Source organism: Acomys minous (genome assembly GCF_964271855.1).
Source record: "Acomys minous genome assembly, chromosome: 6".
In the NCBI taxonomy this organism is placed as follows: Eukaryota; Metazoa; Chordata; class Mammalia; order Rodentia; family Muridae; genus Acomys; species Acomys minous.
The window spans coordinates 97,250,425-97,272,457 of NC_140487.1; the positions used below are offsets into that span (position 1 = coordinate 97,250,425).

General features: G+C 49.9%; 1 protein-coding gene across 4 annotated transcripts in view; it reads left to right on the forward strand.

The window, feature by feature from the left end:
• Nucleotides 1-22,033, forward strand: part of HIVEP3 (HIVEP zinc finger 3) — a 404,246-nt gene that overhangs the window by 249,579 nt on the left and 132,634 nt on the right. For all 4 annotated transcript variants that reach the window (XM_084785076.1, XM_084785081.1, XM_084785078.1 and 1 more), the window contains one exon: nt 13,192-13,271. The gene's annotated coding sequence lies outside the window, so the exon portion shown is untranslated. The remainder of the gene's footprint in view (nt 1-13,191; nt 13,272-22,033) is intronic.

Below are 22,033 nucleotides of genomic sequence, written 5' to 3' on the forward strand. Positions count from 1 at the left end.
GTACTCATTCTCCAGGGCAGGGCTGCTTGAGGCCTGAGGTCTGTAACCGGCACACAGCCCACAAAGAACAATCCCATCTGTGAGAGAACCTGGCTTCCAGCATCTGCTTGCTCACTTCTTCCTGCCCTGCCCAGTGCTACCTGTTCTGCACATCTCTTTACTGCCCACAGAACAGTGCCAGTAAGCCAGGCATTCATGGCCCCAGCCCAGCCCTACCCAGAGTTCCCAGTGCATCACTACCTCTCACCAGGGCTCTGCTGTCTGCACAGAAGGCTATCCTACCTCCTTTCCTCCAGGAAGCCCTCTGTGACCACATGCACTATGAACTCTCTGTCCTGGAAGATATTTTGGAATCAGCATGATCACACACACACACACACACACACACACACACACACACACACACACACACAAAGTTGAAGTTTTATTTTGTTGGTCATCTATTCCTGAATATGATGCCTGCCCTGAAATGTGTTGATACACCCACTGCCATTACTATGAAGCTACTGTTGTATACAGTGGATACCCTGGCCTGTGAGAAGCCACAAGAGAGCTTAAACGGCCCTCTATACTCTTGAGATGACCAAAGAGGGTCACGAACACAGATACAGCTTGTAAATTGTTTGTTTTTTTTTAAAGATTTATTTATTTATTATGTATACAGTATTCTGCCTATGGGTCAGAAGAGGGCACCAGATCTCATTATGCATGGTTGTGAGCCACCATGTGGTTGCTGGGAATTGAACTCGGGACCTTTGGAAGAGCAGTCAATGCTCTTAACAACTGAGCCATCTCTCCAGCCGCCCCCGCCCCACAGCTTGTAAATTGTAAAGTCCCAACTTGCCTAAGCTTAAACCCCTTCCTCTCAACTAGACCCCTGTGCCAGGCCCACTGGTACCCTCACTCCAGCATCACCCCACAGTGAAGCAAGTACCTAGTTGGTACCTTAGTAACTGCAGCTCACTGAGGCCCAGCTAGGATCCTAAGGGTCTGTCACTTTCAGAGGTGGTGAATACCTTGTTCATACAACAGTCTGCGACAGAGCCTGTGTGTGGATCCTGGATTGATTGACTTCAAAGCTTTCCTCCCCACATTGCATGACTTTGACGGAGGCAAAAATAGCAGATGGATGCTTCTAAAACCTGCCGCCAATAAACTGCCATGGGCATCCTGTCTGTCTTTTTGCTGCTCCTGTCTCTCTGTGGGTGTGGTGCTGCCATCTCAACTCTGTTAAGCAGCTGGCAGGTGCACGGGGGCCCATGGGGCTCCATACACCTCTCCTAACCTGCTGTGGGTTTCCTCCAGGTCCCCTTGCCCCAGCTGGACTTCTTTCCAGCAGGAGGAGGGGAGCTACCACCCATGGTGAGCTACCTCCCATCCTGACATCCAGGCTGCAGATTGATAAATGTGTCTCATGTTCTTCTCTCCTGACCATCTGCCTTCCCTGGTGGTCCCCTGGGAGTCCACCAGACTGCTGAAAGCTCTGAGATCGGAGAGAAGATGCTATTTGGGGGCCATCTGCTTGAGAGGTGCCTCCGGCTGGGGTTCCGCAACAGAGGGAAACAATCCAGGCAGTGGGGGTGGGGGAGGGACTGCCAGGAAAGGACAGTAATCAGGGGCCTGAGAGCACAAGGCCACAGTGTGCTAGTTCTCTCCAGAATTAGGCAGATCCATGAGATGCCAGGCCTGGCTGATGCTTGGACATAGCCAGGGCAGATGGTGCCAGAAGGCACAGGGAAGATGGTCTGAACCTTGCCACTTTCCACACCCAACTCTTCACACACACACACACACACACACACACACACACACACACACACACACACACTTAAAATTGGGTTGCCAGTGACAACCTGGCATATCATCTTCTTTTTATATTATTCTTAGCCCCTCTGTTGCCATAGCAACTGAACAATGCTTTTTAAATATAGCAGTTAATTTTTTTTCCCCAGCTTCGACAACAAAGTTCTGGTACTGTCCAGAAGGCCAAAGGCTGGTTTCTCTCCAGGGTGGCAGAACTCCCAGGCTCTTCTCACCGTAGGTCAGTCCCCAAGTGTGAGCTGGGTTTCAATGTCCTTGAAGCTGGTGAGGACCCTCTGGGTTCCCTGTTTCCTGACATGGCCACCTAAGGGGTGTTTAAGACAAACAGACTAGGTTCTGGAGCCAGCAACCCTTTGCCCCTTCTCCTTTGAGCCTGAGTGTCATTGGTTGTCAAGGACAACAGCAACTGCCACTGAGTGACAGGAGGTAGGGTGGGGGGGAGCACTTTGCCATGGGAAACACCCACATCTCTGTCTCTGCCTGCTTCCTTTCTGTTTCCCTTCCTCCACGCCTTCCCTCCCTTTCTCCCTCACCTCCTTCTCACTTTTGCCTCTTTCTCCTCCCCTCCTCCTCACTGCCTTGAATTATTGATGGTAAATTCCCAGCCAGTAACATCAGAGGGTTAAAATCCATAACCAGCCTCCCTCCGGTCTCCCCTCGGAGCATCCTCCCTCCCTGAGCTGGTGAGCTCATCCGAGTCATCAATCATACATCACGGCTTAAGAACACGAGCCCCACGGTCCAGCTCCTGAGCAGCCAGGGCAGGAGGTAGCCAGGGAAACAGGACGTTTGGAAGGGCCTGCTGGCTCTGAAGGCCTGAGGATGGTAGTTGGCAGCCTGCAGAAGATCACGGTGCAAACACTCCCCACTCAATGAACAGAGACACTATTTCTGGTATTTTGTAGCTCCCCACTGAGTGTCCTCTCCCCAGGTGGTGGTTCACCACCCACTCTTGTCTCTGCATCCCAGAGCTCAGCGCGTCGGGCTCTAAAGCAACACAAAGCAAAACCTCGGATGCTCATAAGCTGTCAAAGCACACCCTAGGCTGCCTGGCAGGTTGTAAGTTCCTCATCACTGGAAAGGGCAACAGGAGACAGAGCATTCAGGGAGCAAAATGTTGTGGGAAGGACTGTCACTTAGAAATCAAATGAACTCGTGTTTCGACCCATCTTTCTATAATGGAAACAGTAGTGTTAAAGTCACCATTATAATTTTGCAGAGCCTGGGGCACAATTACAACCCTCATTCACAAATACCAGTTAACTTCCCCAAGATCATTTAGATAAGAAAGATGATTCTGAACCCAGAATTCAACCTGCCCTGTTCTCCAAGTTCAGCTTGCTTGATGGACCCGTGTAGTGTGGTTCCTTGCTGAGCTGAGGCAGGCAACTTGGGCTGCTCTCTGGGGTCTGGTGACCATGGTCAGGACCAATAGTAAACACAGAAAGAAATAAAGAAAAATAGTCAAGCCTGGTGGTTCAGGCATAAAAGCCCTGGCACTCAGAAGGTTGAGACAGGAAGTTAGCAAGTTCAAGGCCTTCCTGGGCAACTTGGTGAGATAGTCTTAAAATAAGAGAATGTAGAAGAGACTGGGGATGGAGACCTGGGTTCAACCCTCAGTGCTGGAAGACAGAAAGAAGAGGGTGAAGGGAAGTAGAGAGAGGGAAAGAAAGAGGAAGGGAGGGAGGAGATGGAGGGAGGAAAGGAGGGAGAGAGGGAGGCTGGGAGATAGGGAGGTATGGAGGGAGGGAGGGAGGAAGAGAGGAAGGAAGGAAGGAAGGAAGGAAGGAAGGAGAGGAAAGAGAAGGAAATTAAAAGGTGTTACAAGGGCTATAGGAACCTTGAGACAGGAGGATGCTCCGGCCTGGGGTAGGGATGTAGTGTGCTAACAGAGAAACCAACACAGCAGGGTCCAGCATCTGTGTTTGTCAAGAGCTCAGCAGGCCAGAGGCTCCTATGGGCACTGCTTGCCCCACCTTAGTGCCTCCTCCCAGTGGCTCTTCAAGGACAGCCGTGCCTACTTGTAACAGATGCTCTGCTGGACTTGTCAAGGTCACACAGCTCTACAGGGGTGGAAGGACCTCAGATGTCTGACATTCAGACTTCCATAAGGCAAGAAGTAGCAAAGAGATGACCAGTCTTGCCCTATCATATGTGGGTAGTAGAGGGTCTGCCTTTTGGTCTCCATTGTACATCCTGGCAGATTCTAGCCTTGAGGTGACAGATAAGTGGTCTCCCTGGTGCCTTCCTCCCTTGGGAGTAGGAAGGAAGGTGAAATAGCTACAGGGATTGAGGGGGTAATGCACGCTATGTAGAGAACTGGGAAGGTCTTGGCTCTGTTAGGTTCTCAGTGACCCAGGAAGCAGGTCAGTTCAGAGTTTGGCTCTCCATCTTGACTCAGGACAGAACATGAGCTTGCCCTCCCTAGGTCCCTCCTAAAGTTAATCTGCGCTCATCAGCATGGACCCTGGCCATCTGCCTGAAGCATCAGCCAACCGTAGACCCCTGAGCCCCCCACATCTTTTTCTCTTTACTCTCAGGCATATACACCACCAGTAGTCTACCCTGCCTCTCTCCATCTGCCCACTAATGCATCTCAGCCATGAGACCAAGCCCAATGAAGGCTGTCCTCTGTGTGTCTCTAGCTCCTGAAGCAAACAGGATCTGGCCCAGGCAAGCACAGAACCTCTTTCCTGAATGATGCCCCTGTGAGAAGGAGTATGCTTCCTTCACGCTACTACAGACATTTTCTATACTTCCTCTCATGCCTTCACCCCAGGCCAGTCATTTCACGTACTGACTCGGATGCTTCATGCCTCCCAAGCTCCTCGAAGCATAGCACAGAGCCTTGCCTGGAGGAAGGACCGGGTGGGTACTTGTTGAAACCATAATCAAAGCTCTTGTCTCCCTGCACCTCAGTTTCCCCCATTTGTACACTTAAAGTTTAGACACCCTAGGGCCTGGTGGAGCACCCTCCCTTGTGACATTCTGGGATGTGTGGCCTGCTGAATGGAATTCTGCACCTGCACTTGGTGTGGCAACTCCGCTGTTAGCTGCTTGGTGCTCATCCCAGCTCCCAGCACTGGACACTATGCAGAGCCTATCTGCCCTCTGATGAGCAATTAAAGCCCCAGAATAACCCATTGTTCAGAATCAGGTGCCTGGACCCTGTGTTTATCTCCAGTGTGCCGTGTGTACTCGGGTCCCTGCCAGCCATGTGGCAGTTATCTCTGGAACTGCTAGGGCAGTGGCCTCAGGAGTGAGTAGCAAGTGGCAGCAGGGACTGATGAGGAGAGGGAAACAGCCTTTGCCGAGAGCCAGGCATTTGGGAGATAAACTTCATGTCTCTATGAAGCCGTGCCAGAAGAGGATTGTTAGTTCTTTTATACAGCTGGAGAGTCTAAGGTTCAAAGAGGCCATGTGCCCACGGGACTGCCTCAGACCCATGGAGCTTCTGAGGGGCAGAGCTGGGACCTGCACATGGGACTGTCTGGCCGAAGCCCAAGCTCTTCACTGACCTACTTGCCATCAGTAAGCAGTGGTGATGGGCAGCCATCATTAACCTGGAAAGCCATAGTCCTGAGGCTGCCAGGCTTGCTTTTGAGCCTCTTGTGCCCTCCCCATACCCGCTCTGCCATTCTCCCAGCTCCTGCCCATCTTCTTTCCTTTCTGAAGAAGAGTGCGTCCTACCAGGCCCAGAGGCTAGAGTGCAGTACAGTGAGCGAGAGAAGACAGAGATTAATCCAGCCATGCCCACCGTGTGAAGGAAGGCCAACCCGGGGGTGGCAGAGCCCAGAGTGAAGATGAAAAGCACAGAGAGGGCATTGGGTGCAGCGTGTGTCACCCAGGCACTACCACTTAGCAGTCACGTGACTTTTGACAAGTGGGTAATTCCTTGGCCTTTGGCTCTCTTGCCTGTGTAGCTACTTGATATAGCCCTCTGCAGGGGATTCAAGGAGCCACCAAATAAAAGACTTTTAGAATCCTTGGCAGAAGCAGGTGCTTCAAAAAGGAAGTACAGAATGCTGTCATACCACAAACACGGCAGGAGCTTAGGGTGTGAGGTTGTAGCTGATCCCTATACCAGGACTGAGGAACAGGCTAGGAACAAGACAGGGCCAGTTCCTATACTCAGGGCCCACAGAAAGACCCTTTAGGTGCCCCATTATCACCAGAGGGAGGGCCAGCCTGTGAGGAGAGGGCAGCAAAGGTATGCAGGTGGTACAGGGACATGCTGTCTGCAGGGGTAGAAAGTCAGGCCCTTGCTCAGATAGATTTATTTCATGTGGCTCAGAGGCATTCACACAGCTGCTGTGGGGGCTTGCATCCAACCCCAGCTCTGCGCCGAGGTCATGTGTGTTACTCTTTGGGCTACAGGTAACAAAAAGCTGGCTACAGGGGTTAAGCGACAGGGGTTACTTGGTTGTCGAAGCCTGGAGCAGAAAAGTTATACCGCAGGTCACATTCCAGTGACATCAATGACCCAGGCACTTCCCAGCCTCCCCACTGCCCAACTCATCTCCCATCAGCATCATATCACCACAGCCTTGGTCTTCCCTTCACTCTAAATATGAGCAATCGATCCCATTGGTCAGAACTGAGTCCCCCCGGAAGCAGTTTCTGTTGCAGTAGACTTAGGCCTGGAGAAAGGTTCAGCCCACAGAAGCAGGCCCCCGGCCACAGAGGAGAAGCAGAATGTGATGTTAAGTGTGAATGTCTCCTGCTCACACTTGGAGCCAGAGCTCCCGGGCACACACAGCTCTTGGTGTCAGGGGAAGCCGTTGACCTCATTTTCCCGCGGAGGCCACCAGAGAGCTCTTCAGAGTCAGCAGCAGAAGTGGACATCACACACTGTATGCCAATAGTGGGTGTAGTGGACAGATGACACGACGAATACCACAGAACTGACATGAAGCCAGGCTGGAGAAACAGTTCAGAAAGTATTCAGCACCCTCCAGGGACCCAGAAACAGCAACTCCTCAGTAGCAGTCTTGTCACAGAGATAGAAGAGTGAGCCACAGACTTGGGGGGCTAGCAGCTTGACTCTGACATGCCTGCTCAGCCCTGGACCCTCCCCTCAGCTAAAGGACGTGGGGAGGTGTGATGTCTGAGATGGAAGCTGTGAATCCTCAGGGATGGAGAGGGATGACAGGCAGTCAAGCAGCAGCAAAAGTCCTCCATGGCAGCAATGGCCCTCCAGCCAAAAGGTTGCAAGATTCATGGTCCCTATGCTGGGCTGCATGGGGAAGCAGGGGTCACATAAACACATTGTATCAGCTCACAGAAGCACCTTCCATCCCCTCACAGAGGAGAGGATTTTTATCAAACCTTCCTGTGCCACACCTCCCGAGGGACAGCCTCTCCCAATTGTTCTTGACACTCTGTTATGGAGCCCTCTCTTCACTGGTTACAGCCCAGCCCCCTCCTGAACCATTCTTCAAGACTGTATGGATGGAGAGGCCACACCCGTGCTTACCTCCACACTCAGAAAGGAGAGAGAGAACCCAGGCTTGTCTGGGAGTCTGGTTGCCCAGGGTTGGGCAGACAGGAATGGGTGCAATTCTTCTGATAGCTCTCCCATTGGGCCACCATCTTCTCTCTCTCTATTAACCAAGGAAGCTGAGGCTTTGGAGTCAGAAATTTTTCCCAGAAACCCAGCTGATTGGTTTGAATATCATTGGAGTCTGTCCTAGGGTGCCTCCTAGTCACTGCACTGTCCCCACCTCCTCCTAGTCCTAATAGGCTCCATTGTTCCAGCTTCATCAGGTTTGAGCCTGACCTTAGTTGGCATCCAATAATATGTGAATGTACGCATGCAGCTGTGTTCCAAGACAGCTTTATTTACATAAACAAGCATGCAGCTAGCATACTGTCCTCTGCCAGCCCATGACAGAGCTGGACCGTGTGTTCATTGTTGTGTCTGTCCTCCCATCTTTTACACTATCACTGCTCCATGGTGTGTGCCTCAAAGTTTTCCCTTCATCAGATTCCTGGGATGCTAATTTTGGGGTGAGATGGATGCAGGCTTATATCCAGGATCCTAGTGTGTGAACCTGAATAGGTTCTCTCACGTCTTTGAACTGCAGGGATTGTTGTCTAGGATGGGGAGGAGGAGACCAAGTGCACAGGATAGTCATGAGGCTTCAGAGTGGTCCCTTATTCTTGGACTTTGCATAGTGCTTGTCATGTGCCTTTGTTAAATTGAATTTCCTTACATTCCAAGGCCTTGGGTGCAAAGAGGCATAGATAATACAAATATCTTTAAGAGAGGCTATTTATAGATCAGTGTCCACCATATGGTAATAAGTTAATGAACAGATGAGTGAGTGAATGAATGGATGGATGGATGGATGGATGGATGGATGGATGGATGCAAGGATGGATGGATGCATGGACAGGTGGATGGATGGATGGATGGATGGATGGATGGATGGATGCAAGGATGGATGGATGCATGGACAGGTGGATGGATGGATGGATGGATGGATGGATGCAAGGATGGATGGATGCATGGACAGGTGGATGGATGGATGGATGGATGGATGGATGGATGGATGCAAGGATGGATGGATGCATGGACAGGTGGATGGATGGATGGATGGATGGATGGATGGATGCAAGGATGGATGGATGCAAGGATGGATGGATGCATGGACAAGTGGATGGATGGATAGATGGATGGATGGATGCAAGGATGGATGGATGCATGGACAGGTGGATGGATGACCAAGTGAATGAAGCTTTGAGGCCAACAGCTCCAGCCCTTTCTGTGTTAGTTTTGTCGCCTTGAGCAATGCACTTCCCTAGCTGTGACTCAACTTCTTTGTAAAATGGGTGAAATGAGCAGTATATCAACATACTGTCACTGATGAGGAAACTGAGGCACAGGCATTGAGTTTGCCCAGAGCCTCACAGTTGGTATCCACCTGTAGGTTCCTCATGAGGCTGGACGTCAAACAAGGATGGATGCTTCTGGCTTAGTAAGTGCTCGCTCCTTCCCATGACTGGGCCAGCCACCCCCTGGGGTTTGGAGGAGGAAACTAGGGACAGAAAAGGTCTGCAGCCACTTCGGAGACTGTGGCAGACTGGTATGTAGACAGGCCGCTCACCAGTTGTTACTTGCCATCTCTAGTACTTAATAGAAACTACTTATAGAGAGCAATTGTCTAGGGGACCAGTTCCTAAGCAGTCACCCCCAACTCCATGGAGCCCCATCTACACTGAATGCCAAATAGAGAATTTGCCTTTTCACTGCAGCCTTTGAACCAAACAGGCAGCACCTGGGCTACTAGCAAGCTCTGACAAGGGACCCTAAACTATGGAAGGAACCCTTAACTCAGCAGGAGCCTACAAAGGATAAACTCCATCAGCCACCTGCTGCAGATCTTAAGTTCATTGTCACCATCACCATGGACATTTAACCTACCCAGCATCCCTTCAGGGTGGATGTAAATGTCCTCACTCTATAGTCAAGAAAGCTGAGGCAAATGAACGGCTATGGAGTAACGCACTGATGGGGTGAAGGCTTGAATATCTGGCTGCAACATGTGACCCTAACCACCAGTTAGGCATTGGACTGCAGGCAGCTTGAAGAGCAAGGGCTTAGAGAGCTGATTTGGCACAAAACCAAGTAGTAGGGCACAGTGTGCCCCAGCATCAGTCAGATGTGCTTGCACAGATACTCACTTCTTCCTAGGGAGCGTTGCATCCAGCCAGATTCCTAATGCGTGTTTATCAGAGAGACCTGGCAGTGGTGGGACCTATGCTAACTACAGGAGACACAGCAATAGTTGCAATAGTTCTATCTAAATCATCTGAGGTTTCCACTGACGTTTGAGGCACCATGCATGGATTAGCTCATTTAATCCTCACACGAACTCTGTAGACAAATATCGCTGTCTTTAATTTGTAGATGAGGAGGTCAAGGCACAGAAGAGGAGCTGGTAGCCCAGCATGCCATAACTACTGCACGTGAGAGCCGGGCATGGGATCCCATCAGTGGGAGCTCTGTTCACTTGTCTAGCTAACCATACCCTGCTCAGGGTTTATGGGCCCTGGTACAATGGAGATTCTTCCTTTTACAGTAGATGTGTTAAAAATGACACCCAAAGTAAGTTACCTCAATTTCATGTTGTTGAGAACAACTGGGCAGTGAGAATGCAATACGCTTGGTGTCATGGGGCTAGCGGGAAAGAGTCGAGGCCACGCAGAGAAGCTTGGAAGATGATGTACCATGGCCTTCACCGCTGTGTACCCTTTGGCAAAAAAAAAAATTGTCACCTCTCTGAACCTCAATTTCTTTATTTACAAAACGGACTGTTGGGGCCTTTTCTATCTATTTCCAAACATTTTTATGGAGACTAAATGGGGGTGGCAGATGGGAACAAGATTTCAATGTAGGAAGAAAAAAAAAAGCAGTGGGCGACGGTTGGCTACTGAGTCAATGTGAAAACACGGTGTCAGCTTGATAAATGAATTGTCCTGGGGGCCCTGCAGATTGATGCCGTGAGTGACAAATGGCTCCCTTCAGGAGCTCTCTGTTGATGTTTTTAGGGTCCCAAGAAGGCTGTTATTCTTTGCCAAGCCCTGGACCCTTCACTCCTGGAGTTGTGTTACGTGTGATTCTGTGTGATCCTTTAACACTCTCTAAATGATCATTTAGTGATGTCTTTGTGAGAGAGGCCTTGTGTTCCACGCTTCAGGGAGAAAGAAATGAGACTGGAATTGTCTCTGCCCTCAGGAACGGGTGGTGAGAAAAACTGGAGTAGTGCTAATAGCATCAGCAGCTACTGGGCATTTACTTGACACTCACAAGCTCTGGGAGTTACCACTCTAAAAGTGTTAAACAACTAACCTGAAGTTAGCGCAGATCTGAAGTTACAGAGCCAGGCTTAAACTTGGAAAAGACAACAAGAGTACAGACAACACCACCACAACACAGGGACTTGCATCCTAATAGAGAGGTGGTGCTGATGGGGAAGGTTGACGGTAGTCTGCAACTGCTGTTGTTGATAATGATGACAACGGGGACAATGCTGATGACAAGAACAATGGTGATAGGATGAAGGACAATGGTGACAGGATGGTGATGATGATAGCGGTGATGGTGGTGCTGATGGTAGTGATGATGATAGTCATGATGGTGGTGCTGATGGTGCTGTTGTTGATAATGATGACAAGAACAATGAAGCTAGGATGATGATAGTGATGGTGGTACTGATGGTAGTGATGATGATAGTGGTGATGGTGGTGCTCACAGTGCTGCTGATGGTGATTATGGTGATGACAGTGATGCTGATGATGGTCATCACGACTGTGATGGCAGTGCTGCTGTTGTTGATAACGATAATTATAGCGACAATTTTGGGTTTTGGGTTTCTTTTTAAAAACTCATAAATATTATAAGAATATATTTTCATTTTAATCCCAAGTATGGGAATATGGGGCTGCTTCACAGCAGCTAACCATGACTTGCCTCATGCTGTAGCAGAGGCATGATTTTGCCAGCAGTAGATAGTTTCTGCGATTGTGTGATGCTTGGATTCTGGACACTTTTCAGAGAATATATAAATGCTTAGTCCCCAACAATGGATTGTTGGTCCATTGTTGGTTGCTGTTGGTCTTGGTTTGTTAAGTAGTCACAAGCAAATAAGAAACAAGAAGAAGAATAAATTAGATATCCTGCCAGGAAAGATCAAACTTGCCCCCAAGGAGTTTGATATCCCTAATCAGCAGGCAGTAATCTAATGATAACATTACCCCCTTCCTGACCCATGACTTTATTCAGATGTCTCTTTTCTTTCCTCTTTATCCTTTTTTCCCCTCTATTATCTAGTGTTAAGGGTTGGGAGGGATGAATAAAAGGGGTGGAGAATGGTGGAAGAAAGAAGAACCCATAAAGTAGGAAATGCTGGTTACGGATAATGTAATCATGATGGTGGTGGTAGTAGTTATAAGGTCCCGGATGGTGATGATGAGCCCAGGTCATGAGAGCACTGATGGTAATGACAGTGGTGCTGCCACTGTTGTTGAGGATGTTATTCATGATGGTGGTGGTGGTGGCAATGATGGTGGTTATGATAGTGATGGTGGTGATAACAGTGCTGCTGTTGATGATGCTGATATTCACTGTGGCCTTTGATGTGCCAGTGATGGGAATGATACGCATAAGATGATGGTGATGGTGGTAGTGATGATAGGGACAGTGTTGGTATAATGACGGATGGTGGCGGTGATGTGGGTGACAGTGCTGGTAGTGGTAGCGGTGATGACAATAATGGTATGGTGATGGCAGTGATGGTGATGACAAGAATGATGATGATGGTGGTGAGGATCTCATTTGTCACTTGTCACAGCTTCTGCTTTGGGCCAGGCCCTGGGCACTTTCTGATATTTCATTTAATCCTCATAGTACCTTTCCAGTTGCCCCTCAGAATTATGAGGTAGAGAAAGGACACAGATGGCCCAAGGGCACGTCACCAGTCTGAATGGGTCTTGAGCATCAGTTGACTTTACTGAAGATCTGATGCCCTTTCTATACCTGGATCCCTAACATGGGTCTGACAGCTGAATAAGTATTTTGTGGATCCCTTGAAGCATGAGGCTTAAACCCATGAGATGTGAATAGTGCCCCAAAACGAGTGTGCATGCATCCATTTTTCAGATCCGTGGTGATTGCCCAGATACAAGTTAATTGCAGTGTTGTATCGCTGCTCTTTCTCAATGAGATGCTAAGTGCTTGGCCACCAACAGGAGGAGCTTTGAAAAATAATGTCAAAGAAGATGGTTCTATGTGCTGACAGTAGAAGCAGCATGCACCATCCTGTACAACTTGTTCAAGGTGCTTTGTCTGGTGGTGACAGGCGTGGTGATTCTGTGAAGGAAGGCAGCTGGGCACAGAAGCATGGGCTATTGTCCCTGACCTGCCATCTGCATTCCTTTCTGGACTTCATCTCTCTAAGATCCTAGTGGCTGACAGCTTGTTAAGAAGCCATTAGATGCTCTTGTGGATAGATGGATGGATGGATGGATAGATGGATGATGAGAAAAAGAGAGAGAGTAAATTACAGTGATGGCTGTTCAAGGAGCCATGAAGCGTGCTTTCACAGGGAGAATATGACCTGGACAATTCCCTAGGCAGAAGTCAGGCCTGGAAGGTCTGGAAGATCTGGAAGAAGGAAGCTGATTTCACATTCTATGAGTGGGATGCTGAGGTTGTGGTCTTGTGCCCAGGAAACTTAGTCTTGTCCCTGGAGTGAGTATGTGGGGAAGAGCCCGTGGCCGAGCTTTGCTTTGGGCGAATGTTTTAAAGTCTGGTAGAGGTTGACACAAGGTAGAGGCCATCATGTTCTACTTCTCTGCCCTGCACAGGCCTCCATCCAACACAGCCTTGAAGCTCTTCAGAATCTCCGGCCTAGCTTGATCATGACATCACAGCTGGCTCCTGATAGGTGAGTTTTCTCTATTTCCTCCTGTGCATGTGCAACATAGACTTGGACCAAAAGCCCCCAGGCCATGTTTCATAGGTAGAAGGTAGCTATGAGATGTGAGGCTTGGGAACAAAGCCACCCAAATGTCCAGATGGGATCATTATTATCATTTCTGTGGCTATCTGTGTGTGGCGGGGATGCTGTCCTGGAGGAGAGCTAGGAAACCCATTCTAACCGAGACTGCCTTCAGAGCTCAGCATAGTCCCAGTGCACCCCTGCAGAGCTTGGCAGTCGACTCAGTGAATGAGATGTCCAGGATCCATCTGGCCCAGGCCCAGGAGGAATAGGATGGTACCACAGCCAAGTTCTAGGGCTCAAGCCTCTACCTTGTTCTGCTGGCCTTGCAGCCACGGGGAGGCTGGGCGGGCCTGGATACACATGGGACTGTGCTCGGCAGAAGAATGGATGTCCTTTCTCTCAGATCATCTTTAAAGTGAGACTCAGTCAGCAGCCCCTGGCCTTCCCACCCATGGCCACTCAACCTTCTGTTGCCTGATAGACTCTGTTCTCTGTGCTGCGCATTGAGGCACAGAGATGAACAAATCAGCATTACCTTCCAGAAGCTTCCACTGCCATGGAGGACATGGATATACAAGTGACCACAGTACACTAAAGCCTGTGGAGCAGGAGGGGGTCTGTTCTATTTTGAATTGGCTCTTGGTCCAGTCAGGAACACTTGTACATGACACTTGAGCTGGGCTTTGGGGTGTGAGCAGAAGTTCACCAGATACTGCTGACTGAGGGCAAAGGGTCCCCTGAGGTCAAAGAACAGCAAGTGAAAATCTGGAGTGGTTGAGATGAGGGCATAAGAGGGGAGGGTGGGCAGAAGTGAATCCAGGAGGGCTGTGGGATTTGAACACATGACAGGGAGCTGGGTGTGGGTTCTGTGTGAATAGGATAGGAACATTAGCTCTGTGGCTCTGGTAGGGGTGGGGGTGGGGTTTGGGATGAGAGCTAACAGGAAGTGCTGGTCTTAGATCCCACTGGGTAGTCACAATGGCTCTGGGTGGCATGCCCCTTCCTGGGTGTCTATGGCCAAGCCTTCCTAGTATAGCAGCCAGTCAGAAAAGCTGCAGGCCCACCAGGCCCCGTTCTAAGAGGGCAGTGGCTCTGGCCATGGGCTATTGGTTTGTCCTCCTCCATCTACATTGGCTCCCCTCTCCTCTAGGCCCCTGCAGTATCATCAGCTACTTACCCAGGGCAAGATCTTTTTTAAGAGCTCAGTACTGATATTCAGTCCTGGCCTTCCTCCCTGTCCTGCCCCACCCCCCATCCCTTGCCCTGTGTGACCCCTCTGCAGTGGGCGATACACTTCACAGCTTGAAGCTTTATAGTTCCCTCCCTTGGCAGAGGTCCAGGCCCTGTCACAGCTGCCATCCTATTGTGGCAGGAGAGAATGAGGAGGTTCTGTTGCCAAAAGGAGCTGCTCCCAGCACTGCCCTGCCACCCCATGGGGAGGAGTGTGATCAGGGTCAACTCAGTGTCCCCAGTCACCAAACATCTGCCTCTTGGATGGTTCTAGAGTCAAACACAAGTGTGGTATGAACATTGGGTATGGGAGCCATCATGGGCCTGGTACTCACATGATGAGAGCCCAGGCTGGTTGATGCCCCTGCCGTGGGGCAAGTGACTGGAAAGACCTGTGAGGTTTGGTTCCAAGGAATCATGAGCCATGAGCACGTGCACTTGAACAGGAAGTGATACAATGACGTTGGCTTTCCTTGGCAAAATCTGCTCCCCAGAATGCCACCCTCAGTGCCAAGTGGCCACTGGAAGCCAGGCAACAATAGGATGCTCTGTAAACAAGGGAGGGATTGCACTGTGAGAAAGGAGCCTGAGCACAGAGAAGAAGGCAGGCAGGATCAGAAGAGAGGTGGCAGTGTGAGGCTAAGGGCTGTGGTGGGGAGAAGGCTTAAGGAAAGGGGGAAGGTGTGTGGACTGGTGCTGGAGAGATGTTTGGAGTAGCAGTTCAGTGGGGCTACAGGAGGGAGGAGTGGGCCGCCCAGGCAGTAGGCTGCACAATACATCCAGTTACATGAAAAGCCAGGCTGTGGGAACCCTCCCACGCATATGGCATTGTTAACTGACGTTTCTGGTGACCTGCCCAGCATGGCTTCTGTCACAGAGGGGCATTCCCTGACTACTGGCTCAGAAGTCATCTGTAGAGTCACAGTTGGGCCAGGGCCTGCAGGTTAAGAGAATTAGGGCTGAGCTCCATGCTGAGGGCATCAGGACGGCCTTGAGAGCAAGAGGCTGGAGACCCTCATGGGGTCGTGGGCCTTGGTCTGACCTCAGAAGGAAGAAGCCTGCAGACATTGCTGTGTTTGTGCCAAGCACATAGAAAGATACCTGCGTAATCCATGCTATCAGACCATAGACAGAGGTCCAAGGCAGGCTGGGAATGCTGAGAACCAATGCTGTGGGCCAGATACTGTCTAAAGTCTTTTTGTGGATATACTTCCTGTCAGAACAACTCTATAGAGAATTGATGAATAGAAAGGCTGTGCAACATTACCCCCCTCAGACACAGCTAGGAAGTTGGCCTAAGCAATTAGAAGACAGGCTGTCTGCCTCCAGGAAGTCTCTCTGAACACTGCAGGCACCTACAGGGTTGAAGCCCCATCTGCCTTTTTCTACTGCATTCTAGGGGGACATGTTCACTGAAGTGAATGCACAGGTATATGTTAACTTGAAAGAGTTAGGCCATAACGTGGATGGAGGAGGTGTTCTTGAACAGAGAGGGAAATTGAGGCAAAGGCCTCCAGTCAGAGCCCCTGCTGTCGTCAAGGGGCACTCTCAGTCCTGGAGCCCTGAACGGCTGAGAGGGCTGGATAAAGGGGTGTCTACACAGAAGCTCCTGCACCAACCCTGCTCAGCTACAGGCTGGTACCTGCCACCCTCCCCTCCCCGCCCCGCCCCTCTTCTGCGCTTGTTGATTCTTCCTGCAACGACTTTCACGGGCCAGACTGTAGGACCCCACAGGTGAGGGGGGGGGAACCATTCAAAACAGGCTTCTCTTAGCATGGGAGCTCGTGCCTGTAATCATTCCAGTGCTGGGGTGGAGGGAGGGAGGGAGGGAGGGGGGAGGGAGGGAAGGAGGGAGGGAGGGGGGGAGAGAGAGGGGGGGGGGCTGGTGGGAGAGAAGGAAGGAGGGAGGGGAGAGTTTTCTAAGCAAGTGGTTGTTTCTGGATGATTAGCACATTGAAGAGGTGAGGCATTTTCTTCATTTTGTTTTTGCAAAGACCCTTCCTCGCGAACACTTCTTGGGCTGCCCATTGAAAGCAGGGCCGGATCTCTGGCTCTGTGGCTTTCCTAGCCCAGCATCCTTGGCAAACTTGTCTACCTTCTGGGCCTCCACTTCTAGCTCCACAGAGCAGGAATAAGAAGCACTTGTGGGAATGAGTAGGGTGGGGTTGGGGAAGCCACCACAGCACCAGGTGCAGGGGCCCAGTTCCTGGGCTCAGGGCCCTGCTTCCCCACAGCAAGAGGTACAGATCGCTGACTGTAGCGCAACCAGCCTCACAAACCCACACACATGCACGCTAGGTCCTAGAGGCAGACCCATCTCATCATTTGGTATATGTAACATAAGTATGTAGTTTAGACCCTCTTAACATGTTCCAATCTGGTTGCAAAGTAATTCATATTTATAGAGAAAGTTTTGGGAAAATGACAGAAAAAGTTTATTTAACCTACCTCTCCGCATTGGTGTTGAAACAATTTCTTTCCCCCATTTTCTCGTTCTTTCCTTCTTTCTTGCTTTCTATTATTCTTTGTCCTCTTTCTTCTTTTTTTCTTCTTGTTTTTGTTTTTTGGGTTTTTTTTTTCTTTCTTAATACAGTTATGTAGCCCTGCCTGGCCTTGAACTACAGAGATCCACTTGCCTCTGTCTCCCAACTGCAAGGATGAAAGCTGTGTGCCACTATGCCCACCTGGATGGGTTTTTTTTTTCTATTACATGTGACTGAGCTCAGGGCCTTATACATACTAGACAAGGCCCCTGACACTCTGTCACTGAGTGTCACAATGCTCCAGCCCTTTTTTGCTTTTTTAATTTTGAGGCAGGGTTTTGAACTCACCCTTCCTGCCTCAGATTCTGAAGTATTTTGGATTACAGGCCTGCACCAGGGGCCTGGCTTCTCCCACCTTCTTTCTGTAACCAGGCTGGGCTACTGAGCCAGGCCACTGGGCTGAGCTGTCTGTCCCTCTGCCCAGGAGAACCAGAGGCCGCAGCTGCATGGCTCCCCCTTCTGCTGGGTGGTGGGTTGGAGGTAACTGACCTTCAGACGTTCTGTGTTTCTGGCGGGCACACAGTAGACACTAATTTTAGCTTGGCTTCTGGGGCCCTGCTGGCCTTGAGGCCTGCATATAATGGACACCTTATGTAGACAGCAGCCGACAGAGCAGGAAGAAGTGTCCCACCTTAAAATGTTTCTCGTCACCAGCCAGCACTCCTGCTCTGCTCTCGGAGAACAAGCCGCCTCCCTGTTCGTTCTTCCACCAGGAAGGGGCTGTTGTTTGCGTTCATGGCCGGCAGACTGCGTGAAGGGCAGGCGGCCCACCCAGCACACACGGGGAGGCGCCTGTACAAACACAACCATGGGCTTCAGTTTGAACAGAAACAACTCAGAGAGGCGTCCTGAGAAATACTTGAGGATGCAGGATGTCTGAACTGACTCTCTCTTTCCTTCTCCCTGCCCCGCGCGTGCGTGTGTGTGTGTGTGTGTGTGTGTGTGTGTGTGTGTGTGTGTGTGTGTGTGTGAGAGGGGGGGGGGGAGAGTTATACAGAGGGACAGTTTCATTCAGCACCCCGTTTGTCCTATGTCCTGCTGACAGGAATTTAGCAGTAGGGTTTACTTTTCACAGATGAGGAATCTGAGCCTGAGACAGGCAGCACTTTCCTTGAGGTGGTGCAGCAAGTCAGCAGGCAGGGACTTGAATGTGACCGTGGCTTGGTCTCACACTCCTGGGCATTCTCCTCTCTAGCACCCTGCTGGTAAGTGGCCCAGCCAGATTTAGCCAGATACAGCCAGATTCATAGCTAGTCTGTGGATCTCTTTCCTTCTGTTTGTTATTGCTCATCCAGAATGGGGGGGGGGGGCACGTTAATTCATTCTTCCCTTTCTTTTCTCCTTCTTTCTTTTAATCACTGTAGGTTTGGGGGTTTGTTATTTTGTTTTGTTTTGAGACACACAGTAGAACCAGCTGCCTGGAACCAGGATGCCCCTGCCTCCTCAGTCTTCCTGTGCACTGTGATTACAGGTTTGTTTTTTTTTTCTAGACAGAATCTCTGGTATCCCAGGCTGACCTCAAACTCATAATGTAGGCAAGGATAACCTTGAACTTCCTGATTCCACCTGTCCAGGGCATTGCTGGCATAGTGCGCCATTTCCTTTATGCAGTGCTGGGGACTAGACTGAGGCCTTTGCGCTTATTAGGGAAGGACTCTGCCCATTGAGCTTTCCCTTATTTCTACCTTAAAATGATATATTTGGGCTGGGGCACAGGTCAGCATGTGTACATTTGTCAAGCATGCATGGGGTTTGGGGTTTTACCCTCAGCATTGGGGGGCCATGGCAGGGGAGAAGACATGTCCATTGCAAATGAATACTTCCAACTGGCCTCTCTCTAAGGTAGAAAGTGTAGTCATGGAATATTCATGTTTGGAACCAGATGGGATCTCTCCTTGCCCATGTGAAGAAGACCCAAGACCCTTTGCCTGACATCCCCACAGACCACCCAGTGGGTATACACAAGCCTCGGCTCCCCCAGCGCTTAGCTATAACCATGGCTCTTAGAAAAGGTCGAGAATCTTCCTTGTTGTCCTCTTCTCAGTCAGAATGGAACTCCACAAAGTAGAAGAGCCATGGGACATTTGCTTCAATGTTCCTGGGGCCTATGCCAAGCAGGAAGTAGAAGGGTCCCCCGAGCCACGGTTCATCATAACAACCAGCTTGGAAATCGGATGAGGCCTGCTCCGTAGCTGGCAGCCCAGTGAGGACACGGCTGCATCAGAAGCCCTGAACCTGGCTGGGGGGGTGGGGGGTGGGAGGGGGATAGGGAGGGCACCCCCTCCCCACTCCAGTCCCATAGTGACAATGCAGCCTGTGTAAGATGTCTCCAGGGCCCCAACAGTGGCTCTTTGACTCAAGTCTGAGGCTCTTCAGGAACAATGCATAACCGCATCACAGCTGCTCTGGGGACATTTCCTAGGGACTATCTCCACCAAGTGAGAGCAGAACCCTCAGTCCACAGGGACTCCTGGCTGCACCCCTCTGATGTCCTAGCTGCTGTCCTTTGAAATCCTCCTGATTCCTACTGTTCACTGGCTAAGGCTCCAGCCTGGGTTTCCTGGTTTACAAAAATGGGACTAGTAATCCCAGCTCTTGGGTTGTTGTAGGTCATGGTCATAGGGGAGCAGGCTCATGAGGAAAGTCAGCTATTCCTCTGAGGCCTCCTGGCTTTTTGAGAATAGGCCTGAGAAGTGTCCTGGATGCTCAGTGGGTGGGGGTGGCAATCTCTGGAAAGAGCTGTTGAGGCATGTCGCCCATGCATGCAGTCTGACAGAACCTTCTCTCACTCTGCCTGGCTCTTAGAGATGCAGGCAACGACAAACATTTTGTAATGCAAGCTCACAGAAAAGCGGTATTTGTGATAAGTCCATTTCTTTATCCAATCTGCTCTCCAGGGGGAGGCTTTCCTTGTATTTATTTGTTAATTTATTCCTCATCCACCTATTTACTCTACACATACCTGCAGAACCCTGATTCCTGCCAGGTAGAGCAAACATGCACAAACAGGCAGGCCACACAGGAACCCTTTCCTGGGGGAACTCAGCAGCTAAGCAGTAACTATGATTCAGGTTGAATAAGAAGAAGCAACCCAAAGGTGGAGCCCCTGATGGAGGGAGCCCATCACTGCCCGCGGGTTGACTAGAAAAGATTTCACCAAGAAGCTGGCTTCCAGTGAACTGGTTCAAAAGCAGAGAAAAGACTCCATTGTCCGAAAAAAAGCAAAGCAAAGAATAGCCCGTGCTAGGCCTATGGAAGGATTCTAAGTTGGCCTTTAAGCATCTCGATCAAAATCCAACAGACATTTTTATAAAATGGCTACTAAGCACATCTGGGGAAATAAAAATAGATGAACAAGCCTAGAGAACTTTGAGGTTGGTGAGTTAAATAGACACATGACCTAAGGATCAGGGAGTCTGGAACTAGATACCAGTGTGCACAGCATGGGGAAAAGTGTGAGCAGGAATCTTCCAGATGGAGAGCCAGGTGACTCCTCACTAGAGTGAGCTCTTTGTAGAGGGGGAGGAACAAACTTCAGTCCTTGTACCAAAATTAATTCCAAAGTGATTAAAACCAACATGAGGGTACCAGAACAAAACCACTAAAAGATGCTCAGATCCCGGGTAGGTGACAAGTGCTCAGTTAAGTTTAAATACAAAGGCAGAAATTGGGTGAAGATTTCAAAACTCAGCAATCAAGATTCAAGGATGATAGCAAACTGAGAGGATGATTTGAACCCGTGTTTTAGGACTCAAGGGCTGATGTACTCCCAGGCAAATAGCCCCTGTCAAAGAAACAAAGACAGATTGTTGGTAGAAAAATAGGTGGGGATAAAAGGAAGCCATTCCCAGAGATTAACAGAGGGCAAAAGATATGATGAAGACGCCGCCGCAGGTGAGCTGTTTAGGTGCGGGGAGGGAATTCAAAGACAGAGAGTCCTTGGGGAGATGAGCGGCAGGAGACAGGAGCAGGTGAGCATCATGTAGGTGCCCCATGATAGATGCATGTTTTATGGAGGGGAGACCAAACATTATGCACCAACACTTTCAAAATATGCCTGTCTTTAGCTCAACAGCCCACTTAGGAGGCATCTTAGGGAAATGGCTAAGCCCCAGCCTTGAGTGTGCATGTGCGTGTGTGGAAGGAAACAGTGGAATGTATTGGTTAAGAATGTGGAATGTGGAATTTGAAGGCAGCAGGACCTGGGTTTAGGCATCTCTAGGCCTCAGGGTCCCCATCTGTACAATAAGCGTCATTATAATACCACGGCCTCCCTACTAGGCGTAAATGAGAATATTTACAAAGCCCTTAATAGAGGGCCCAGGGTAAGCGCCGAATAGCATTATTTTGTTGCCAAAGAGAATTGTATTGTTTGTATGGTGACTAACATAAGGGGAAACAACCAAACTGTTCATCAGTAGGGAGCTATTGATTGCCGACTGAAGGAATGTGGGCAAGCCCTGACCTTGGACATGGAAAGATATCTTTGCTATATTAGCACATATATAAAAGGAGTCAAGAGTATGAGAGGTATACCCCAACGAACATAGGGTCTGTGCATTTAGAAAGATAGTTGATTTTAGTGATTCACAGGAGTTATGTCTATAAGGTCCCCCACAAACACTGAAATAGCAAAAACTGAACCATTGCTGTAATGGAACTTCAGTAGGGGCAGTGGGGGGGGGGGTATGGTGAAGCCTCAGGTCACTTGTTTTTGTTTTTTTGGGGGGGTTGTTTGTTTGTTTGTTTGTTTGTCACTTAATCAGTGCAAAGCCCCATGTAAGGCTGTCTCGGTTTAAAACGCCTTGTGTTACGTTCACTTCTGTTCAGAGAGACCTTCATAACTCCTGGATTTGTTGACTGGACCCAGGCATGCAACTCCGGCCCGAGCAGAGTAACTCTAATGCATATTGTCTCCAGAAGGCAGTGAGC